The sequence below is a fragment of the Mesocricetus auratus genome, unplaced genomic scaffold (assembly GCF_017639785.1).
Source record: "Mesocricetus auratus isolate SY011 unplaced genomic scaffold, BCM_Maur_2.0 Super-Scaffold_100025, whole genome shotgun sequence".
In the NCBI taxonomy this organism is placed as follows: domain Eukaryota; kingdom Metazoa; phylum Chordata; class Mammalia; order Rodentia; family Cricetidae; genus Mesocricetus; species Mesocricetus auratus.
The window spans coordinates 4,180,320-4,203,562 of record NW_024429206.1 but is presented as its reverse complement, the minus strand read 5'-3'; the positions used below and the strand labels follow the sequence as shown (position 1 = coordinate 4,203,562).

The 23,243-nt window shown below is 48.7% G+C and overlaps 1 protein-coding gene across 1 annotated transcript in view; it reads left to right on the top strand.

Annotated features, from left to right (window-relative positions):
• Positions 1 to 23,243, top strand: part of Myo18b (myosin XVIIIB) — a 172,443-nt gene that overhangs the window by 112,548 nt on the left and 36,652 nt on the right. The window lies entirely within an intron of this gene.

Here is a 23,243-nt window from a genome sequence, read left to right as displayed (position 1 = left end):
CCAGTCACCCTATTAGTCATTAGGTCTCTTTTTATCCGTGGAATGGACCAAGCACATTTTTTAATTTGTTTTTTGCCTTGTGGGAATTTTCTCCATCTTTTGATGTATTGTCCTAAGAACAGTTCCCTGTGGGGATCACAGGGCACATGACAGCATCAGTCTTGGAAACAGGCATATTGAAGGCTTCAGGGATCTTACTTTGCAAGGGGGAGGCAGCACCCTCCCCCCTTTGCCCACTGTCACTCAGCCTTCCAGCAAGTGAGCCTACACTAACACTGCGGCTAAGGTCCCCAAAGTGAGGTCATTTCCCCGTGACAGGGCTTACCACTGTCCTCCGCTGCAAATGAGTTTCCCAAGCCACCGTCTTCCACAGCCAGAGTCGAGCTGTCAGCTCTACCCTTGACAGGCCAGCTGCCTATGTGGTGACAGGCTAGGTGCCATACAAAGGCTGAGGGTCCCCAGACAAGTCCAGGCCCCTGACTGGAGTTTCCGCTCCCACCCCAGGGGGAGAAAGGCTTTCCTCTGGTTGACAAGCAGGGTTCATTAGCAGCCCATTCCTGTGTCATAGCCTGTCTCCCTCAGCTCTGGCTGGGAGGAAAGACACCCCAAAGACCATCTCCTGTGATGTCTTTGTTAGCTGCCCATGCTGGCACTCTAGTCTGTGAAACGGCAGCTTTTCTTTCCTCTGCCCTGTCTCCCTGCTCCCAAGTCCTCTCTTCCCCTCTTTTGCATTCTCCCCTCTGTGCCTCCATCCCTAGTGTGATGTGCAGAAAAAAAATTAGACAGATGTCGCTGTTGGAACTTCTCAGAGCAACCTTGAGATATGCCCACTGTGGGTATCATAACACGTGACTGGCAGGCTGGATGTGGTTGACATCACAGACTGAGTTCTCAAATGTTGTGGGTGGAGACTGGAGTCTGAAATGGAGTACGCCGGGCCACACTCACTATGAAGACCCCCGTTCCCTGCTGTCCCTGCCTCCTGGTGGCTGCAGGTCCTGGCCAACGGCAGCCGGCAGCAAAGCTTGAGTCTGTGCCTCCATTTCCACAGATCTTTTTGCCTGAGGGTGGAGGCCTCACCTGTCCCTCTGTACATGTGAGGACAGTTACCCCTGGGTTTGGAACACACCCTAAATGGTGGTTGTGTTGATCACAATCCTGGGTGCACACGTGTGAGAGAAGGCCACCGGATCTCATCCCAGGATTGCAGGTGTCACCCCTGCTCAGCTGCTGTGGCAAAGACATCTAGCATATCCCACAGTTTCTTCAGGGCTTCTGGGGTGAGCAAGGCTCCCATGGACAGGTTAACTTGGAGATCTGTATTGGTTACTTCTGTCTCCGTGACTCTGTGATTGACACACCCCACAGAGACAGCCTCATCTTGGCTCAGGTTTCCAGAGTTCTCAGCCCTCATGGCTGGGAAGGCACAGGGTATGAGCCATACCCACTGTGTGACAGCAGAGGTTGGTGACATCATCTGTTCACACTGTGCACACCAGGGTTGGGAAGAACATACCTGAATCAAGGAAGGGTTTAACCTTCATAAGCCACCCACAGTGATCTACTGCAGCCCGCCAGGGCTCATGACCTAAAGGCTCTACAACCTTCAAAGTAGGGTCACAAGCTGGGTGGATCCAGGAACTCAAAACATGAGCCTGAAGGGATATTTCTGATTAAAATCAGCACACACAGCCTCTTGCTAAGAGTGTCTGTCCCCAGTTTGCCAGTATATCCTTAGCCTTTGAGCCCCTGGCAGCTCTGTGGCAGGAAGAAAGGTGATTTCCTAACTCCATAATTCAAGTGTTCGTTCATCTATCCACCCACCCATTCATCAACACATCCTTCATCCACCCATCCCCCTATCAACCTACCCATCCCCCTACCCACCCATCCACCCATACTTCATCTACCTATCCACCCACACACCCACCTATCCATCTATGCATCCATCCATCCACCCGTCCATCCACCCACCCACCCACACACTTGTCTATCCATCCATGGATCCTCTCAATGTATGTTGAGTTTGTTGAAATATTGACCATCAACTCTGCCAGGCCAGCAGCATAAAAGGGCAGAAGTGGGAGGTTGCCCAGGGCAGTAGCACTTGAAATGACAGATCTGGGGCTGTTGACCTTGTGTGCCTAGCGTCCATGTCTTCCCTGAGATATCCCTGGCCTTTCAGTTCAGCCCTGCTGAAAAATAGCTCTATTGTAGGAGACCAAGAAGGATTCTAGGCTCCTGGGACCCGTGAGCCGTCACAAGGATGTTGATGGATCTTCTGTCTGCATTCCTTTCCGCCTGTCCCTGGCCAGCTCCATTTGTCATAGCTGGTGTTGGTTTAAAGGGCTGTGAGCTGTTGCATGTGGGTGATTGATCCCCCAGCTGGCTCGCTGGCAAGTCCAGATCAGCATCCATTACCCCACCAATGGAACGTCTCTCCTTGCGAAATAAGAAAAATGAGCTCTGCCCATTAATTTTAGTGGATGTACTATTCCTGGCAACTCAGGGCGCCATTGTGGAGAAAAGAATACTCTGGCACTAAATCACTCAAGTTACTTTGTCGTTGGGGTAGGAGACAGCTCGTCTCTGAATTTATATTCTGTTGTTTTTCAGTTGTCACGGAGCCCAGGAGAACCACCTTGGTCCCTGGACTGGACGTCTAGGGAAGTTGTGGGGCTGATGGTGTTAGGGAGCCTACCTACCACCTGCTTCCATCCTGACATCGCTGTGGTGAAATCCACGCTCTCGGGGCTGCACACAGGTCTCCTGGTCTGAGAAAACTTGCAGGGCACTTGGCTAGGAGTCCCTTCCATTCAGGGTGATGGTTTCAGAGCCTTTGAAGTACAGCCCCCGTGGGCTTCACAGTAACCCCCACACTTGAGCACTGAGACCCCACAGCGATCTACTTGACTTGTCTTGTGCCTCTGTCTGTGGCGTCCCCAGTGATTCAGACCCGGTGGCAGGTGGCACAGCTCCTCCACAGTGCGGGATTCACCTCCTCTCTGTTGGTACTGCTCTCTCATCTTGCCACGCAGACAGACAGACAGACTGGGTTTCACTTGCTGTGGGAGAAGGTTGGTCACTGCATAAGCGGAGCTGTAGAGAAGCAGTTTGGCACCAGCCAGATGTCTCAGTGGGTAAAGGTGCTTAGCACCAACACTGATGGCCTGGGTTCGATTCCCGCATGGTGGAAGGAAAGAGCTGACCTCTGAAAGTGGTCCTCTGCTCTCCACAGGCTCTGCCTCACACAGACTTCAGTAACAAACCAGAGAATGGCTGCTAATGTGCCTGGGCCTTCCCCGGGTTCCCTGAGAAAGAGACTGGTTATGGGGCTGCAAGTCCGACTGTTCAGCCTATTTCCCATCCTAGATCCTTCTGCCTCTTGCAAATGAATGACGAATTGCCTCCCCTCCCCAACTCTCCTCCTTCTGTCACTCATGGAACTGCTCTTACTTGAATGAGAGATCAAAGCGTGTATTGACTCTGTTGGGGTTTTGTAACAGTTACTAAAAACAGATGTCCCAGCTCAGGAGACCAGAAGTCTGAAATCAAAGCGTTGGCAAGGCCACCATCACCACCCCGCCCATGGGTTCCAAGAGGGGCGGGTTGTGCTCTTATCTATCGTCTGGTGGCTCCATATGACCCTTGGCAGGTGGCTGCACCAGCCGGTCTTCACATGGCTTTCTCTTCTCTACTAACTGTGCCTTCTTCCAAGGCCACACTCACCAGATTTAGGGTATTTTTGACCATTCATGTCATTGTGACCATTTGGCCCATGGCTTTAGAGGGTCCTTCATGGTGGGGAAGCTGTGGTGGAGAGTTCAGTTAATATTGTGGTGGGCCAAGAGGCAGGGGGCAAAATGGGATCACTTAGGGGGCAAAACAGAGCACTCGGGGCAAAATGGGAGCACCCAGGAATGATGAATCCCAAGCACCTACTTCCTCTAGATTGACCTCATCCCCTGAGTTCTCAGAACCTCCTCCAAATACTGCCGCCAAGACTTTCCAAATCCTAAGCCTGTGGGGGACATTTCATATTCAAGATATTATCAGACTCTGACCCAGTCTCATCACCTTCGTTATCATTTTTGCAATGACCCTGTTTCCAAAGTGCCATACTTTGAGGCTCCAAATGGGTATAAACAGGAGTGGGGGAAACCACCTAACCATTTATAGGGGAGCAGAAAGAGCAAACCCTTGGATGCCTTAGCTAGGATTGCATACCCTGCTTCCACCTGTGAAACACAGGGTATAGACACTTGCCTGTGAATGACTGGAAAGATGAAAGAGACCAGTATGCAGACGTGCCAAATAGTCACACACAGTAGATACTCATTAGTTGTCATTTTGTTTCTCCCCGCCCCGCCCCCCAGATTCTGACTATCTCCTTCGCTCTGATGCCGTCTGCCTCACCCCTGCTCTGCTTCCTCTCCCAAGGGGGTCATGTCAGTCCAGCTCATGGCTCAGGCAGCAGTAAGAGCTAGTGCCCTCCACGTTCTCCAAGCCAGGCTCTGGACCACGGTCTCTCCATCTTGTTCTCATCCTTTGTTGTTACCAGTAAAGGAAGCAGGCAACTTCTCCCAAGTCCTAGTAAGTGACAGAGGAGGAATTTGAACCCAGAACTGAGCCTCTAAAGGCCTATTCTCAGACTCAAACATCTTAGATCCATGGCATTTACTCACCGAAGTTCATTTTCAAGATAATCACAAAAAATCATTACCTTTCATTGTATAACTTAGGGTATCCCAACTGTAGTGTTGTTAATTCTCAGGAGTGGGGAACTGTGGTGTATATTCTAACACCCTCACCAGCACCCTTGTCCTTTATCTACTAGGAACAAATAAATCCCTACTTCAAGTCATCAACCATCAAAAATGGCCCCAAACATTACTGAACGTCCTAAAGAGGCAAAGTTACTCTCTACAGACGGTCTGATCAAATTCTCAGAGTCGCTGCGAGGGTGACATCTGTGTAATGAACCGCCTAATAGATGATTCAGCTGAGGTGCAGGGACACTATGTGATATACCCCAGGTTACAAGGCAACTGGAGAGGGGGCACATGAGGAGAGAGGGTAGAGAATGGGGAAATGGAGAAACTTAAGTTCCTATACAGAGAAAAAGGGCTGTTGTGTCCATCAAAGCCCAGTGGTAACCTTTAGAGACCCAGAAGCAACATCACAGTGAATTCCAATTCTGGGTGGAATTGAAAGCCTCGCTGTAGAATGTGTACTTTTAATAATGTTTAAATAAAACATGGGAGGAGCATGGGTGTGATCTTCTCCCCACGTCTGGCTTGTCAGTGCCCTGGTGGGCTCATAAATAGTTAATGGACAGCCACTTACATCTCTCCTTCTGTTAAACCCAGCATCAATTTTATATGTCCATGAATTATGGATCTGCCATTGCTTTGGGGTGCATTTTCCACCTTCAAATAGGAAAAATGAAAAGAAATCTAGGTCTTAAGGAAATGAGGGTCCTGTTCCTGCCTCTGTGTCCATCCATTTTGCTTTAACAAAAAAAAAGCCTTCCCTGGGTATAATGCATGTGTGAGGCAGATCTCACAGAATCCACCAGACCCTGGCACAGAAGCTGGAGTGAGTGCCAGGGAGTTCTCTGGCTTCTAGTGGATGCCCATTCCCATAGTGTAAAATTTCCTACCCGAAGCTGAGTACACAGTGTCACTAAACATACAGTGAGGACCCAGGGGCATAGCACACTGTCATTTCATCATTCCCCCAACAGATAAAACAAAATAGAAATTCCAGAAGCTCCAATCACAGAGAAGTGCTGGTAAAATCATGGAGAAAAGTGAAATTCTTCTTCGTTTTTTCATACAATTATTTCATGTCAATTCATATGATTTAATTTTTACTAATAGCAGTGTTTGACACCTAGCTTGCAAATCTACTGACAGTTTAATAACAAGCCTGCTAACTTTGTGCTGCCTGCAAGTCTCCCTGGAGTGGGAATCACATGGCGGGGGTCTCCAATGCTCTGCTTAGGAGGTTACTGGAGAAGTGAAAGGGGAGAGGTTTAGAGTCAGAAGGCTATGAAATCAAATCTCATGGCCCACTGTCCTTTCAAAAGCAAGTGTGCTGCTCCAGAAGGCTTGAGTCCTTAGGCTCTGTAAACTCATTATAATCCAATCTGGGGCGGTGGCTCAGTGGGTCAAGTGCTTGCCATGCTGGCGTGAAGACCTGAGCTCCATCCTCACCCAGCACCCATGGAAAAAAAATCTGTGAATGGTGGTGCATGCTGGCAATTCCAACACTATGGAGACTGGAAGATCTCTGGAGATTGCTGGCTAGCCAGCCTAACCTGATGGCCAGCTCTAAGTCCCAGTGAGAGACTCTGTCTCAAAAAACACATGGTGAACCATCCCTGGCGAGCCACACCCAAGACTGACTTCAGGCAGGCATGGACACACACACACACACACACACACACACACACTCACACACACACAACAAAAAACTGAACCAAGTAGTGCAGACCACTATTTCAGCTCTGCCTGTCCTGTGATTCCTAGAGATTCTTTTCTCTACTTTTTCCAGAATCTGCCCATATCCAAGAGGAGCCCAGAGAAGCCCAAAGCCAGACCCCATTCTGTGTTGGACTTTTGTTTCTTTATGTTGTTTTTGTGCTCAATGAACCATGTGTCCAGTGTCCAGACTGGCACATAGCCCCTCCACAGCTTGCCCCAGGCATCCACCCAGCCCATGGTTAAGGGTTCATTTTATAAAAGCTCTGGGCATTCTCTGCTTGCAAATGTGAACTTGAGCTAATAAAGATGAGTTATTTGGGCTGGGAAGTGAAGTATTTAAAAAGTCATTCCATATGGAGGGCATTTGGGGCCACAAGTGGGGTGTAAATAATGTATTCTATGGTCCCCAGCAGGGAGGTAGTTTCCTAATTACTGCCCATTACCATTATCTCAGTGTAATCCAAAGAGTTCAATATGTGTAAGGCTCAGCATTCACAAACTGTTCTACTCTCCGCTCTCAGAGTAGTCTCCTTCATGCTCAGAGCTGGCAGGGCAGCTATGGGGGTTTTCTCTCTGCTCCCCCAGTCTCTGATAGACTCCCTGGACTCTAAAAGCATTCTAGTGTCAAAGCAACTTGGTCTTAAGCGGGGGTAAGGACCTGGGCTCTCCCAGCCTCCGGTGTTTCTGCAATAGGTCTCTTCCATGCCTCCTTTAATCCCAGACACGGAATGTGCTCGTCACAATTCAGAAGGTGTTGGCATCTAATGAAATGAGTTTCTCTGCGTCTGCCTCCGAGATGAGGCATCTGGATAGTAAAAATCTATTACCAAAAGCCTACCTAGGAATAATTGGGTCCATTACTCCCTGGCTTTGTGGCTTTGTTTCTGCAATTGGAAAGTGGCTCCCTGGCAATTAATCAGAATTTACAGTTGCTAATACCAATTACAGACAGTGTGTGTAGTCTCAAGATGGTATACACAGAGGAGCAGATCGCTATCGTGTTCCCCTGAGACCTCATCAACTGCACTTTCGTCACTTTGCTGGGAATTAAAGTCATTTAACTCCACAGTGTTAATTACTTAAAAAAGGGGGGAAGGGGAGGCGCCGACTGTGTACTGCAGGTGTACATTAGATTATTCAAATGCTTTGCTTAGATGAGATCAAGCTTCCCTCCGTCACACACAGGGAAGCCCAGCAGGCTGGTGTATAGGAGAGCAGTGTCTAAGGTGGTCTCAAGGAAATCCAGGGCCCTGTAAGTCAGACTTACTGCCTTGACTTCCTCCTTGTCAAGCTTATACTCAGATCTGATAGGTAGGGATGCCCTTTTTGGTGATTCTGAACCTGGTGTTGGTCATCGTGAGAAAAATGAACCTTTGAACATGAGGCTGCACCAATGGATGGGGCAGCAGAGTGGAACGGACAGGGAGAATTCCTGTTCTTATAGGGGATTTGTTTAGAGTGAAGGATTAGTGAGTTTGTCAAGGTTATGGCTCTTGTTGTTGTTGTAAGTAACCTAAAACGCCAATTGGGGTATGCCTTGGGCTTCAAGACTCTCTGATGACTACAGGCTTGGTCTATGCTTCTGGGCTCATTTTGTACCAGCTTGCCAGAGCTTGCTCACAGGTTGGCTCAGCTCTTTTTAGTGACATTGTCATAGTTCCCAGTGTTAGTCACTATGGGGATATTTACATCCCAGGAATTGGCAAACACTGTAACCAGGGATCTAGTTTAAACAACAACCAGCACACCCCTGGCTGGATCCTTCTCCCCATCCCTCTGTGTTGGTCATTTTGCAACAGGCTTCCCATCTCAGTGGCCACAGAGCCACACTGAGAAATGGCTACTCCACTGAACACAGTAAAGAAAGGACACTTCCTACCCAAGTGACCAAAAGATCCCAAATATGGATTCGATCTTGTTGATTTTGATCACTGGCTTGGGTTCGTTCTATGGCCACTCCTAAGACACCCTGGTGCCTGAACGATGTGATCTCTGACTGGGCAGTTCTAGGATATGTGCCCCACCTTGACTCCGAGCAGTGTCAGCTCCATGGTAACCACACAACAGGAAGTCAGGGAAGAAACTTGGACTGGGAGAATATTAATGCTTGGAGAATACAGGATGGTTTCTAGGGAGGGTAGCCCCTGAGGTGCCCTTGCAGAAGCCATGGCTGTATGCCATGGCTCCTGCCTGGGACCTTTGGTGATCGGTTGAGAGATTTATCTTTCATCTCGGCTTAATTTTCTGTCTCCTGCCTGAATCTCCCTTCCTCTGCTTCCTATCTTTCTGTTGTTTCTGGGGACTGGGTTGCATCGTGGGCAGAGTTGCTCAAAGAGAGGAAAGGAGCTGAGTTTCACCTTCTCACTCCTCAGGGAGCAGATCACTGTTGTGTGCGACTCTGGCTGGGGAGACATGACAGCATGTGTGACAGACCAAAAAAGTAATTCTACCAAGGCCCAGCTGGTAGAACTGTGAGCTTGTGGGTGCCAGAGGGAATGTGGTTACTTACAGGAGAACAGGTGAACAAGTTTCCTTTAGAAAGAGATAAGATCACATTCATTCATCCAGTCACTCAGTCTTTGTTTTTGTGTGTGTGTGTGTGTAACTAATAAACCGCAACCACCAGTAACACCACCCTCATTACCATGACTAAGCCACACCTTCATGAAGATCACACCCCACTACCATTATTGCCATCATAATTATAATCCCCATTTGTGGCATCATCACCAACCCCACTATCACCTCACCATCATCATAACCATTACCACCTTCATAATCGCCTGTACCAGGCTTTCTCTTACTTTTAGACTGCCAACCAGCTCCCAAATCTTGGCACGGAGACTTAATATTTGTTTTCAGTGTTTGGCCTAGCTTAGGCTTGTTTCTGGCTAGTTTTTTTTTTAACTTAAATTAACCTTTTTAATCTACCCTTTTACATGGGCTGTTTACCAGATCACGGCTTCTTACCCCAGATGGGGCCCTCGTTCTCTCCTCCTCCTTCTGTCATTCCTCTTCCTTGCCTACATTTCCCCTCCTAGTCATCCTCTCTGCCTGGCAGCCCCACCTATCCCTCTCCTGCCTATTGGCCTTTCAGATCTTTATTAGACCAATCAGGTGCCTTAGGCAGGCAAAGTGAAACAGATGCAACACATATTTACATAATTAAGCACAATCCTTACATGTTAAACAAACGCAACATAAACAGATGCAACACATCTATGTCTAGTTAAATGTAATATTCCACAACAATCACCATTTTCACCATCACTACCCTCATCACCATCAACACCAACATCAGCGTAATCATCATCACTGCCATCACTATCATTACCACCATAGTCTCCATTAGCACTGTTATTTCCATTAACACCATCAGTACCATCAGCACCATCACCAACACCCCCATCACCATAATCATCCTCACCTCCATCATTACCATCACCATTATCATCATCAAAATCCCCGCTAGCACCATTACTACCATTATCAACATCATTACCATCACTACCACCATCACCATCACCACCACCACCACCACTACAATCATCACCGCCATCACTAGCATAACCATCATCACCACCACCACTACAAGAGTAGGAATAAAACCAGAGTCTCCCACAGCTTCCCCAATATGGCCCTTTGACGACAGGTACAAGCCTAGACCAGGGCTTCCTTCCAATCTTCCCAGACTCTGTGTCCCACCACCTGTGAGTGCGCAGACACCTTCTCCGAGCCCGTGTGCCAGCAGCTTCACTGCACACCCTTCCCTAGCTTCCCCTTGGCCGAGCTCCAGGTAAATGACTCGGAGCCTGGCCTGCCACTAGGCTCCTTCGACACCCACTTTGATAATCAGAGTGAACACATTCATTTCCCTAATGGCGTTCTCATGTTCCCCCTTGTGAAGTCTTCAAATGGAAAGAGAAAGGGAAAACAAGCTGGATCTGTCCTTGTTCAAGCAATTTGCAGCTGTCCATGCTGACATCCACCCAGCTGGGTGCAGTCTCCGCATCCTGTTCACTTGCGTTGGTGGATGATGTGGTACCATCTGATTCGTTTGTCTGTGCCTTAGAGACCATTATCCTGCTGGAGAGATGCCTATAAACAGACCCTCCTGGGGAATCCTCTGGCCTCTTGTTTTTGTGAGCTAAAAGAAAAGGAGGCTGATGTCACTTTTTAACCAAACCAAAGGCAAAAAATAGAAGGCTTTTACCTCTGCCTGCTTCCCCTGAGCCCTGATACCAACAGGGCACTCTACCATGATGGTCAACAAGTGTTTGCTGTAAAGGGTCCAAGAGCATACAGCCCTTCCCCTGCAGTGCGGAAGCAGCAATGGCAGTGAGAATGTGGGAGGCACTGCACTCCAGGACCACCTGATCTACATGGCCGGATTGGCCACTGGCGCTTGCTGGCTCCTGGTCCTCAGAGCAGGACTGAAATCCACACTCTAGCTCTTGCACACTATCATCTGTGTGGTGTTGCCTCTCAGAGCATCTAGTAAATCATGACTAGCCATCCTCATTACCAGACCAACCAGTGCCATCATGAAAATCATCACCACCATCATTATCCCCATCATCACCACCACCATCACCATTACCACCATCACCATCACTACCATCATTACCATTATCACCATCATCACTACCATCATTATCATCACCACCATCATTACTATTACCATCATCACCATCACTACCATCATTACCATCTTTATCACTATCAGTATCATCACTACCATCATCACCATCATCACCATTATCACCACAACTATCATCACCCTCATCATCACCATCATTACCCTGACCAGTTGTAAGATGTTACCTCACCTGGAAGATGGGTTCTGAGGTAGTGAGGAGACAAAGCCTTGCACCCCTAGTCTACCCTGCCCTGGCCTTTGTCACAGCTCAGCTGTGCTGACCCTTCTGCAGCTCACTTGAATGTCCACAGGTGCTTGTTTTTCTCACGGATGGCCTCTCCATCCCTGCTAGGCACCTCCTCTCTCAGCCAGGCACCTCCACAGGCTCAGCTGGTCCCTCCCCGCTATTTCACAGAGGTGTGGTACCATCTGGGAATGCCCCAAGTACTTACAGAAAACTTATTGCTGGAGAGAACTGTTGTCCCTGTGGCTTAAGATCTGGCAGACCTGCAAGGCTGAGCCTTCAAGACAGCACACTGGGAACCAATCAAAGAAATAGGTTGCATCTTAGCGGGTATGGTGATCATACAGGGGCCTGGGGATGGTTCAGGCTTCCCTGGGATGGCATCTGACAGTCATGACTGATTTGATTGGAGCAGAGGGAAAGAGAAGTGTAACAGAACCCCAGCTTGAGGTTTGCTTCAGCTGGGGCTGATTTTAACCTGGGTCGTAGTAACTTGCATATGCAAAACCAGAGTTGCTCTTAGAAAGAGTGGGTATGGCTTCCTTCAGGATTGGTCATGCTAAAATCCTATTATTTATGGGACCCAAGCATATTGAAGGCCTCCCTTGGCTGAATTCTCTGCATTTCCCTTTGATCTTTGACCTTGGTGTTTGAAGTGTAATAGTGGGTCTACAGCTCTGGCTACAGAAACAGACTCCTAGTTCCTCTTCTTCCACAGACTCACAACCATCCTTAGTGACTCCTGATGCCATTGTCACTCACAGCCGGGGGAGGTGAAGTGCAAAGCCTCCTCCAAGTTCAGAGTTTGGTTCCGAGTCGCCCCCCTCTGTTTACACATCTGTCTGGTTTCCCATACTGCCTGCTATTCCTGTTGTCAGCCATGTCCCCAGGCAGATATACAATTATTTGCTGCCTATTGAGTGGCTCTGTGACACATTTGCATATGCAAACCAGGTCATGTGCGCGCGTCTCTCTTAGAAAGGACAGGGTGGCAGTGGCTGTCTGCACAGTCTGTCAGGTTGCCAGCGTACATCTGCCCTTTGTGTTTTGGAAGGCAGGGCCACAAAACCTTTTAGAGTGTTCGACATGGAAGCGGTGGGGGTAGACACTGAGGAACCGATGGCTCTTAGTTTGGCATTTCTCCAGTTTCCTCCCTGGAGTGACAAAAGAACAGATGAACCCACTGCTTTTTGTCCCTTTATGACATGTGGATGCCAAGGTGTCAGGGAGCTCAGCAGGCAAAGACTCTGGCTTCATGGAGCCAGCTTGCGTTGGCCAGTGCCATGTACGCGAGAGGCCCATCCAACAGAGCTTTTTTAATTTGGGTGGTGTCAATTGAGACAAGACAAGAAATCCAGCCACAGGTCAAGTGCTCAGTGGCCATGCTTGGCCACCATATTGCACAGCAGGCACCACCCAAAGTTGTGTGTTTTTGGGTGGTACCCGGGTTCTCCCCTTCCATTCCGCATTCTTCTCTGTTTCCTCCAGGATGTACCCTAGCTGGCCAGGCCCTTCCTGTTTAGTTTCCATCTTCACTCTCTTGCCATAGGTAGTTCCGTTACAAAGAAGGGACCCATTTGTGGAGCCCCCAGAGTAATGTGAGGGCTCAGCTTCCAGTCCCCCCTTCCCCGATCCTCTGGGTCACATCCCAGCTGTGCCTTAGGAAGGATGTCCAGGGCAAAGGCACTGTCAGCTCCCATCTGTGCATCATCTTTTCCCTACAAGGTAAAATCAGTCTGGCCTTTTAAAAAGATTAATTTAGTCGTTGAACTCTAATGTTGCTTAATTAGCATCCATGCCTTCTGCTCCCTAACTACAGAGCGTGCCTAGTTCTCCATATGGCTACTTGCTTTTTAGACCCATGAAATCTTAACATTTGGGATGACAGCATCATCCGCCATTAATGTCTGAGACCTTGGCATCTGAAGACCAGGAAACTCAAGGGGTGGGAGACCCCTCACACATAAACCAGAGTTAAACCCTTAAGTTGAACCCTGTGAACTAATGCTTTTGCGGATCCAATGCCCCCAGATGCAGCTGTCTCCAAGTGATTACATCTAAGGAGGCCTGCAGCACAGAAACCCCAGCCAGCCGTCCTTAGACTCCCAGACTCCAGGTGTCATGGAGACAGGCAACTTGCAGGTGTCTGACGGGTGACTCTAAATCTTGTCTTCATGGCTTGTTCTCAAATTTCAAGTTTTTCAACCCACACGGTCTCTGTTTTGGCCTGTGAACCATCTGCCATCAGAGCAAGGGTACATCATCCACAGAGGATGCTGGAACAGCTGTTTTCCGGCAGAACTCTCCTGGCAAACACATGTGTTGGGCCAGGTTTGACTCGTTGGCTATGATCGCCTTGTGTGTTGTGGGGAATAAGCCTGTAAAGGCTCTGGCACCCACTTAGATTTGCTTAAGAAATATGAAGGTACCTCCCGGGCGTGCGGTGCATCTGCAAGTATTTACAAACAAATAAAAACTACCAACACCACAAATAGATACACACAAAATACCAGACTCTGGTACAGAATCAAACCGAAGGACAATTTGTCCCTGCTTAGGTCATTATCTTCCCCACAACAGCAACTGATCCCCAGAGAAGGGATAAGACAGGTGTCATCTTGAGAGCCTGAGGCTAAGGTAATGTCTGGACCCAGGAAAGCACGGGTGAATCTTACTGCAGACTGAAGAAATATAGTAAGAGGCCCTTGGTGGCAACGTATCTCCAAACCCTCATCAGACTAAGGGGTTCCCACGTACCAGGGAGGGCAGGACTGGCAGGCTGCAGGGCCCAGGAGACCCCAGCTGTGAGGAGGGTGAGATGAATCTGTTCGTGAGAGAGGCACGCACAGCGCAGCCATCACCTTGAGATGTGGAGGCAAAGAGCGCACTGCTCGGCCGTTGCTTTCCTTCCCCGTGGAGTCAATAAATGGATAAATGGACCGTGAGGGGCCAAGTGGCTGTTATAATTTTAGACTCTATCAAAAGGAACATCACAAAAGTGTGCAGAGGGAGCGTCAACAGCTTCATGCTCCGTGCAGTGAGCTGGTTTCCCAATGTTGTCAAGGAGGCAACGGAGAGGACAGAGCAAACAGCCTGCCAGGGAGCAGCTTGGGTCGTTTGTCTGCAGTGACACAGACACAGACACTTTCCATGGCCCTTTTGATTAAATCTGAACTCCTGCCCCCCCCCTGCCCAAAGGACCTCTTTAGTCTCTGTTTACACAGTGTGAGAGAGGGGCTCCAAGGGTAGAGCATCTGGGCTTGCCCAAGACCAGAGGGAGAGAGGGGACTGGCAACTACTGTCATCAGTGGCCTCTGCTCCTAAGCCTGTACATTCAGTGAAGGGCCAGTGTTTCTCCAGTGCCACTCAAAGGAAACAACTCATCAAGGGAGGTGGCCACAGCGAAGCGGACCTGACAGGAAGGGGCGGGGTTTCAGTGTGACTCTTTCTTAAAAAGGAAAAACCTTAAAAATATACCAAATTATTTTGTGTATGTATGATCATGCTATGGCATATCTGTGCAGGTCAGAGGACAACTTGAGGGAATTTGATGGTTCTTTCCTTTTACCACGGGGGTCCCCAGATTTGAATTCAGGTCTTTGTTGGAACTTGGGACAAGCAAGTTTACCTGCTGAGCCATCTCACCAGCCTGGGGGTCCTTTTTAATTGTCATTTTGGTTTAGTCAGCACGCACTTATCTCCCATGATTCTCTCTTAATTCCTCCTGATACTTCTCTCCCTCCCCACAAGTGGTTTCTTTCCTTCTTCATATCACACACACACACACACACACACACACACACACACACACCTTATATACACGTCACGTGTAGCAGAAAAGACGGTATTTGTCCCTGTGCATCTGGCTTTAGTTATCTGGAACTTCCCAGTTCTACCCAGAGTCCTGCAAAGGACACCGGTTCACCCTTGGTGACTGGACAAAGCTCCACTGAGTATGAGATTCATATCATTGGTGCCTCGGCTGTTTCTGTCTCATGCTGGATAGTGTAGTGGTGAATGTGAGCTTGAAGGTGTCTTAGTCCCCTTACGGTACATTCCAGGGCACAGTTGGGGTACATGGCTGTTCTACACTTCTAGCTTTTGAGAAATATCCTGATTTCCATAGAATTTGGATTTTGGATTTTTTTTATTCTTTTGTTGTGTTAGGCCAAGTCTCACTATATAGCCCAGGCTGGCCTGGAATTTATAACCCTTCTGACCCCACTTCCCAAGCGCTAAAGGTCACAGGGAGGTATCTCCATGCCCAGCCCAAGGTGCTTCATTTATACCCAGGAGATAGGAGCACTGGTGGTCCAGGGACCTGAGTTGGAGTCGCTGGCACCAACCACAAGTTCTTCTACTCCAGGACCTCCTTGTCATGGAAGAGGCTTTCCGTCCTGAAGGGAGGTCACACAGTGAGGGGTGGCTGGTCAGGGTTGGGCTTCATATCTAGGCTCTGATATGTCCAGGATCAGTGTCCTTTGTTTTAGAGAGTAAGAATTTCTCCAGAACCTCTCTGGGGACTGCCTGGCACCCCCAAATCAGAGGATGAATAGGAGTGTGATTGTGGCAGGAATAAAATGTCAAGAAGTCCCTTTGCAACGCAGTGACTTTGAGCCTGTGACGTCTGACACTGTAGAGCATCTCTCCCCAGCAGATGGGAGCCCATCATGCCAGACGCCATTGTCTTATTGTCTGTCATTACCATGCCTGGCCACATGCTGTTCGCTGGCATCCTTTGCCATTCATGTCGCACGCACTGCTGTCTCACTATCTCCCACCTCCACCCCTTTTCTCAGCTAGACAGCATTGACTGTTCCAGGTCTGCGGAAGCTGGGGTCTGGTATCGATCGCCAATGCCAGCAGCAACTCTCTGTATCCTCCCTGATCGATCTCCTGGGAGAACAGATGTAACAATACAGGGTTATTGATGAGGCATCTTCTCTCCCTGCTCTCTTGAGCATATAGGAGATTTCCTCAGCCTTTTGGAGTCGTGGGTTGGTTGTTAGGGTAAGAAGGAAGCCTTGTGATTTGTGTAGTCACCTGTCATGACTGATGGAGGGACTTTCTGAGAAGTACACCAAGCCAATTCTTTTGGGTACAACCCTTGAAGACTGCCCTTACCTAGACCTACGTGGCAAGGACAGTCATTTCACATGGTCTTCAATCTGATCAAGAGAATATTGAATAAAAGGAAGGTGCAGCTGTTGTCGGCGTAGCCCAGTAGATTGTTTCAGTGTTAATGTCCACTGGTTAACCTTGACTGTCAACTTGACATAACCTAGAGTCACCTGGGAAGAGTCTCAATAAGGGGATGTACACTGGGATGGCATGGGCATGTCTGTGTGTGTGGGGGATTATCTTGCTAACTGATGTGGGAAGACCCAGTCCACTGTGGGTGACACCATTGCCTAGGCAGGGGGAGCTGAACTGTGTAAGGGAGGAGCAACAGAGCGGAGCATGAACAAGTGAGCTTGGGTGCACTCATCTGTCTCTCCTCTTCACTCTGCATGTGACCAGGTGTTTGAAGTTCCTGCCTTGACTTCCCCACACGGATGGGGTATAATCTGGAGTCGTAAGTGCGAGCGAACACTTTTTCCCCATAAGTTGCTTTTTTTTTTTAAATCAGAGTATTTCATTACAACCAACATAAAGGCAGAGCACTGTCTTTTATAAATTGAAGAAGTGCGCCCAAATGATGGACTGGGAGCCTGGCCAAAGGAGATGCAAAGCCGGTGACATGGCCTCTTGCTGCTGCCCACCATTCTGTCCTGCACACAGCTCACTTTCACGTGACTGGCAGCACAGTTGTGTTGACATCAGTGTCACACAAGTGCACTGCACAGGGAACACATCAAGTTGCCACATCTCAGTGGCTCAAAGTCATCAGTTTCTAGAACAGTTTTCTGCACCATTACATCTTCTGGTACCACCATCACATGCGTGGCCCATTTGGGGCCCAAATATCAATATGGAACATGGCCTGTCATGAGCTCATTTGCAAAAGGTGCTTCTGAAGGTCCCTGAGCATCACTCTGCATGAAGGGAAGGAACCGAAGGCCACTGTGGAGCTGATAGACAGGCATACTCCTCAGTGTAGGGGAAGCAAAATATGTCTCATTTTCCAGGTGCCACCAGCCCAGCACGACTTTCTACAGTGACACTCTTCTGAGTCCTGTATTTGCAGGCTGTGTCTGCAATCCACTGTCACGTCTCTTTGTAGTCAAGGACAATCTTGCACTTTTGATTCTCTTGCCTTCACCTCCTGATTGCTGGGGGTCCTGGCGTGCATTGCCACACGTAGTTTATGCGGTGCTGGGGACAGCTCAGGCTGCATGCACTCAAGTGAGCACACCTCCAACTGAGCCCCAGCCTCAGTCCTGACAAAGCTCTCTGGAGGTGGAGCTCAGGGGCCACTGGGGAATTCTAGGAGCCTAATTTCTCTCTTCCTGCAATCATGTGAGCCCGTGGGAGGAGAATAACTATGCGTGCCCATGGCACTTTGACTTATTTGAAGGAAGATGGCTGCCACCAGAGGCAGCTGGAGAATCCCTAGCTGTATGAGTGGTCTCTGCCGTGGGAAGCGCCATGCCGGTGTGTGTGCTAAAGATAATCTCTGCATTTGAGACTTAATTATATTGACATAATTATTCTCTTGTCAGGGAGATTGGGTGGTTCGGATGTCATATTTGAGCAGAAAAATTGAAATAGCTTTTCTCTTTCATCGGGAAGCGGCGGTGTGGGTGGGTGTCGGGGAAGTCTAGAGCCAGGAGGTTGGAGTTCACTCCAGGTCAGGGAGCTTGAATGTCCCTGTTGTGTGTGGGCCCTGGGAAGGCTGGACCAGCACTGCTCTTTGTCACCTCTTTCTGTGGTTACTGAAGCAGAGGACACAGGATGGGGGGAGCAAGTTTGGAGACTGGAAGGCTATGAGGAGCTTTAAGGAAGTGTTGTGTTGTTGTTTTTTTTTAATTTTCAAAGACCCAAGGCTGTGTTCCACGGCAATGTCACACACCCTTATTCCAATCCCTCCCCATCTACCCAGAGGCCCAAAACATCTTCATCCATATCCCACTTCCTTTGAGGGTCCTCTTTTATAATTATTTCTTGAGACAGGGTCTCACTTCTATCTCTGACTGCCCTTGGACTTACTATGTAATCAGGCTAGCCTCAGAATCACAGAGACCCACCTGCCTCTGTCTCCCAAGTGCAGGGATCAAAGGTGTGCACCACTACGTGCAGCCCCCTGTGAGGGTCACAAGAGTGTGCCTCCCATTGCTCCCTGGAGGCTGGAGACCCCAGGAATTAAGAATGGTCACCCCTGTTCACCACCAGAGGCTTTGGCATCTCCTTGCTTATGTAGCCAGAGTCTGTGTGCAGGAAGAAACGGTAGAGTGCTTGTCTCTCTAGCCAGGGGTCTGGCTCAGAGAGAGGGGGAAGATCTGGGGTCCATGGTAGGAGGGTGGGGCTTCACCGAGCCCATAGCTTTGGTTTTCAGCACTTTAGGTCTTTATCACCTAGCTCTTAAACAATTCAGTTGCCTGCCTATTAACTTTCCATGAAGCTATAAAGGCCTTCAGGCAACAGCTGGGGGCATTTTTTAAACAATCAACTTGAAACATAAGAAAAGGGAAAGCTTGCTGGCAGGCACCTGGAGATAATGAGGCAGGGGAAGAGATGGAGGGTGTTTCTAAGGTCAGCATACTGTCTGTATAGTGGACTCTGAATTGCCGTTATGAGAACGCAGTATGGCTCAACTAGACACATCTACACACATGCATGCTTAAATGTGCACACGGCATGGAAATACAGCACACTCATTAAGAGCAAAAGTCCCTAAGTGACAGACTTAAAGATAATTTTAAGGTGCTTTTTTTCTAGTTTATTTCTATTTGCATGGGTTTGTTCTTGCACATATACATGGGTGTGTATGTGCACATGCATGTGTGTGCGTGTGTGTATGTGTGTGTGTGTGTGTGTGTGTGTGTGCATCAATGCTCATGGATCTCAGATATTGACCTCTTCCCCTGTTGCAGCCTTTCTTTGCTGGACTGCCTCATCAGGAGCCCCTGGAACCCTCCTGTCTCTGCCTTCCCAGTGCTGGGATTACAGAACAGGCCTCTTACAGGGGTGCTGGGAATTCATACCCGGATCCTCAAGCTCCTATTGCAGACACTTTACACACTGAACCATTGCTTAGTCCTTTTCCTTTCTTTGTTCTCCACAGTCCTGACACAGAAAGAACCTATGGTTCTAAGTTTGCTGGGGCCATGACATGACACCCAACACGAGGGCTTAAAACAGCACACAGGTGCCAACTCCAGTAAAATAGCAGATGGGAGTCGACTCCCAGTCCTAGAGGCGGGAGTTGAAAAGCCAAGGTGTTGCAGGCCCCCTGGAAGCCACGCTTGCTTCTGGATGGTTGGGGATAATTTAGATACTGTTGCTCTGATGCGATCTTGCATGCTGGTTTCAAAGTATCAATCATCTTGTCTCAGTTTCTGAGGGCCCGTATGACAGGTGCTATACCTTGCCAAGCACTCGTGATTTGGTGTCCCCTGAATTGCATATATTGTCCCTCCAAGGCTTAGTTAGCTTCTGCAGGTGCATTTTCTGTCCCCTCTGTATGTCTCTGGGCCTGCATTTGCCATCTTAGGATGGCACGAGGCTTGTCAGTTTTGTGGGACTGGGACCAGTATTATGAGTTCATTTCACTGTGGTGGCCCCTGTGAAATAACCACACCCAGGTGCTTCCTGAGGTATTAGAGTTTGGGACTTCCAGGGAATTTGCTCAGCCATTAGACAGCCATGTTTGGCTCATGGTCACAATGGACACAAGGTTTCCTTTATAAGTGAGTTTTCTGACTGTGAAGTTCTGATGTCTCTCTGGCAGTTAGCCTCTAACAGGCTCCTAGGAACCTCTGTGTGGCTCCCTTGGCTGTCCTGAGTGACCCATAGCTTGTGCCTACAGAAATGACATGCCCCATCCAGGCTAGGCTGTAGAGAATTCTAGCTTTCTGCCTTATTCTCTTTGGTGTGTTTGCATCAGGGAGGGTTTCCTCTTGATATGGGTTGCTCCAGCATCTTGGTGAGGTCCCACCCAACCCCAAGGCAGAGCACTGAACTCCTGTCAAAAGATAGCATTTGAGACCCACAGCCCAAACCCACATCAGTGAGTATCCTTGAAAAGAGGTCCCCTAGGTTCAGTCACACCTGTTGTCAGACAGGCCCTGCCCTGGCTGATATCATGATTAAAAGATCAAGAGACTCCTTAAGACTCTTGCTGCTACTGCTGTTGGAAATGCCCACATGGTGGCATTGAACAGTGCAGCCTGAGTCTTGTGTATGTACAGAGGCCAGAAGCCCAAATCCAGCATGAAGGAAGGGGTTAGAATCAGGGCCTCAGTTTTCTGGGCTCATGCTATGGTTCCTTTACTTTCTCTGTGGTTCCCAGGGGCAGGTACTATTCTTCGCGCTTGTCTGCATCATTCCAACCCCTCCGTATCTGAGGCCACAGCCATGCCCCACAGACTCTCTTGTCTGCTTCCTACAAGGACCTTTCTGATGACGTTTAGGGCTCGTGAGAATACTTTCCCCACTCTTAGATCCTTGTCACATCTACCAGGTTCTTTTTTGGCATAAGGTCGCACCCAGGGCACCGTTCTTAGTCTTACAAAGACACTGAGCCAGAACTGGCCAGCTAAGCCAAGCCTGAACCCTTTACACTATAAAAGCCACACAAGATAATAAATATTTACTGCTCCCAAGCATTTGGGTGCTGAAGTAATTTGTTACACGGCAATAAATAACCGATACACAATACAGATTTGTAATTTTTCACTGGGTCGTGCAGCACCGGAAAGCCATAATTTTGGAAACCTTAACAAGCTTTCCCTCAAAATTTACAGATGAAAGGTCTGGGCAGATGGTATAGTGGGTATTTATAAGCTGGAAACCTCACTTGCATTTTAAACACTGAAGCCAGGGTGCTCTGATTGTGGAACACTTAGCTGTCCTGTTGCCATCAGACCCATTCCTACCTTTCTCAGCTCAGCTGTTACCTAGAAGGAAGCAGCTGGGGGCAGCGGGGTGGGGCGGAGGAGGAGGCTCCACCTTGGAAACTATCACATCTTTTGATTCTAGATCTTCTGAAGGGTCTTCTTGTTCCCAAAGCCTCACCTCTCCTGAAAGGCCCCATGCCCGGGCTTTTTCCTCATCCCCGCCTCAGCCTTGCCTTCCCTCATCCTGTTTCTCTGTCTTTCAGGCTCTTTAGCCATTCTTAGTTCTGGTCTGTATCACCCCAAGCTCAGTGTCCCCCAAAGTGGTGGCAATTGTCCCCTGTAGACTCTCTTGTCTACTTTCGCCAGGAATCCTTCTAATGGCTTGCAGAGTCAATTTGGCTAATTATCCCACATGGGGACCCTTGCCACATCTGCAAAGGGCTTTGACCATGGGAAAGTAACATCTGGACTAAACTGGCCTCAACTTCTGGCTTCAGCTTTCCCACCACGAGGGAAACTGATTGCCCTGTTCAATTCACTTACTCAGTACCCTGTAGCAGATTCTGGGGACTGAACGACATGGGGGCAGTTTCTGATTCTCTGATTCATCAGACTTCCTCAGCGTGGGCACCGAAACCCTTTCACCTTCACGCAAAAGGTAATGTATTTCTCCACTCATTTCTGGGAGACGAGGTTGTCCCTCCTGTGCGGCACCTGTGGCCTTTGTGCCCCCACATTCTCACCAGAAAGAACTGTGCTGTTCAGATGTGTGAGGCTGGTGCCATTTGATATTCCTTCATTTTTTTTTTCCTTGCAAGAAGCTTTTGTCAAAGCGTAAGAGCTGCCATTGTCGCCGGGAAGTGAAGGTGAAAAACAGGTATCCACTGTCTGGTTCCCACAGAGAGGCTGGCTTACATGGTCCAGAGCCAAGGCTGAGGTGTGCAGGCTGGGTCTCACTCTGCCCACCACAGTTTCCCTTCCTCACTGTAAAACTAACTAGGAACTGTGGCCGGCGCTGCCCCGCACTGTGAGGAAGGCTGGCACAGGAAGAGATCCAGGTTCAAAACTCAGAGCACAGTTTGTGCTGATTGTGCATTGGTTTTCATCGCCAAAGGATCATACGTTGAATGATGTCATTAACAGGGACTTCCCGTGTCTGCATGTGTGTGTCCATGGATGCACAGTCCTTGCATGTGTGTGGAAAGTCAGAGGACAACGTAGGTTGCCGGGCCTGGCCTTCAACTTTGTTTTGAGACATACGCCAGGCTGGCTGGCTCGCAAACTTCCTGGCCTTCTCCTGTCTCCACCTCCCTTCTTCCCCCAGGAGTAGAGGGATTACCAGTGCTCATAATCCTCACCAGGTTCTTACATGGCTTCTGGGGATTGAGCGAAGACATCAAACTCAGCTCTGCAAGTGCTTTGCAGATGGAGCCGTCCCCTAGCTCTTGTCATTCAGATTTCCCATCACTGTGACAAACAACTGTGGGGGAAAGACAGATTATTTATTGTTATTCATGGCTTCTATCTTAATTATTCTCTTTAAAAGCTACTGAAAAGCTCATCAATTTTATGTAGGAAGCCAAAACTTGTAATAAATTGGTATGAAGTGATTACCACACTGAAGTCCTCAGGGTTTCCCCCACACACACTATTTTTAAAGATCACATACAGATTTTTGTTAAATAGAAACATTCCATCCTGGTCCACCGTGGCCCACTCTAGTCTGTTTTCTGTTGCTGTGATAAATTCTATGACCAAAGCAGCAGCTTGGGGAGGAAACTGTTTCTTTGCCTTGTGCATCCCAATTTTAGCCTATCACCAAAGGAAGTAAGGACAAAACCTCAAGGCATGAACTGATGCAGAGGCCATGGAGA